This window comes from Galeopterus variegatus, unplaced genomic scaffold (assembly GCF_000696425.1).
Source record: "Galeopterus variegatus unplaced genomic scaffold, G_variegatus-3.0.2 Scaffold1078, whole genome shotgun sequence".
Taxonomy (NCBI): domain Eukaryota; kingdom Metazoa; phylum Chordata; class Mammalia; order Dermoptera; family Cynocephalidae; genus Galeopterus; species Galeopterus variegatus.
The window spans coordinates 398,522-400,811 of NW_007727189.1; positions in this window are offsets into that span (position 1 = coordinate 398,522).

The window sequence follows — 2,290 nt, forward strand, 5'->3', positions numbered from 1 at the left end:
CCAATTTGGTATTGCTACCTCAGTTATTACTCAGTTGGACACTAGTGTCAGGCAAGTCCAATATTGACTACCAGGAAGATTGTGGGGCATTGGCACCACTCCCTCTGGTGAGTCTCAGCTCTCGTGGCAGCCTCCACAGCCAGAGCCGCCCTGGCCACCTCTCGCCACCCCTGGCGCTCCTGGCTCCTGTTTGCTCTGCAGCCTGCTCAGTCTCTCTTTGGCTTGCAGTTCCAGCGGTGCCCGGGGCCAGGGAGACAACAGCCCCCTCCCCGGCAGATAACGCTGTCACTGGACCCCGAGTCCTGGTGGTGGGACTGCGCAGCCTGGCCCGGCGCTGAGGGCAGCAGCTGCGGTGGCCGGGCGCCGAGTGGTGGCCACTCCAGGCGGCTACTTCCCGGGGAGGATTTTGTAAATTTCACAAAATGGCGCACACTCCAATCCTCAGTGCACGTATTATGAGAGTCCCCTTCAAGGTCTCAGCAATCCTTCAGAGCAATCCACCTAGGTAGTAAACGCTACCCCCGGCGCAAGCAAGGACACCAGAGATTCTGACTCACCATCAGGCTTTTTGAGTTCCTCTTCTTGCTGGTGGCCTCTGGGATCCTGCCAGCATGGGGCGTGGGTGGTTCACTCCCTTCCCGCCGCCATGTTTCCTCCCAAAATAGTAGGGCGATTTTTTAAATGTGAAGTTTCTACACCCTGGACCCTGAGGTATATCACAGGTGCTATGCAGAGAACTGAGGTAGGACAACGTAACAGATAATCACTGAGTGGATCCTCTCAATTAGGTGATGATCTGTGAAGAGGTAAACCCTAAACTGAGATCAGAGCAGCAAGGAGCACGAGGGGGAGAACTTCCAGGCCCCAGGTCCTCAGGCAGACTGGTTTTGGAGTGTTTGCTCCAGCTGCAATCCAGTATCTTACATTTTTTAATAGTTGCCAGATACTTGGTTCTCTGCCAAGCACTTTACACAAAGTATCTCATGGAATCCCCCCAATAACCCTGGAGGTAGGTACTTAGAAACTATATTCTTGGGTCAGTAAAATTGGTCTAGGAAATGGGAGAGGTTAATGGATGGAGAAAAACTAAAAGTCTGCAAAGAATTCCAACACCAACCAGAATCTGCTCACAAATATTTCCGTTTCTTCGCAGGCTTTACCCTTTCTACTTTCGTGGAGGATGGGAGAAGAGGGCTTTTTAATAATCGATGTCATTTAATGCCAGGGACAATCAGACAAAACTTCTCAAGAAATTTTTACCACCATTGCTTGAAAATTTTAATCAAGAAAAACATCCCTATAGTCTTTCCCCAGTGAATCCTGGCCTCCACCCACCCACATTAATCAGTTCAAAATGGGCTGAGAGCTCATTTAATGTCACTGCTTAATCACTTTATTAAATGCCATTGCTCCTGAGTGTGAATATTTGTTTTTATCTTATCTCTGACATCTTTCATAGAGTCCAAATCTAGGAACCCCCACTTTTTTTCAAAAGAAAATGCATATCCCATTTGGCACTCCTTGCCATAAAGGCCAAATGGTACAATTTGTGACACAACAGAAAAGCCGTGAAAATCAACTACAATGTATATTGAGAAGTTAAAATAAAAAAGGAAGAAAGAAAAAAGAAAAAGAAAAGAAAAGCCACTCTCTCCTACATGTCTCCCCTCTGCTTTTACCACCTGGAACCCTATCATAGAAAGTTGTTGCTTTAGATTAAGGCTGGCCCTCTCCAAATCTCTCCCTTATAGGAATAACAATTTTTTATTCTGTAGATTTTCATTTTTAGTTATTATTCCTTTTTCTGATAAAGGGGCTTGAAAAGTCTGGAAACTTCAGGAATGAGAGGCCACAGAAAGAAAAAAAGAAAACTGGAGAAGGGAGAAAGCTTCTGTCACTGATAGAAATGCTACCAAAAAAGAATTTTTGCTCTGCTCATTAAAACCCAGGTAGTGTCACATGACTGGTGTGAGGAGCATCCGGTCCACCCTCAGTGGAAAAAGGCAGAAGTGTTTGGGGCTGAAGGATGGTGAGTTGCATGATCGGTACAGGAAGAATCGGCTCTGGAGAAAAATGGTTTTCACCTTAGCTGACATAGTGTTGGAGAGCAAAAGAAAACTAAACTCTACTGAGTGCTTCCTTTATGTCACGAAGACAAATTTTCTGAGACAAATATTTTTATTTGTTAAATTAATTTTATTAATTTTACTTGCATAATTAATTTCTACTTGCAACAAATATTTTTATTTGTTATATTAATTTTGTTAATTTTTTTTTTCCCTTTTTGTCT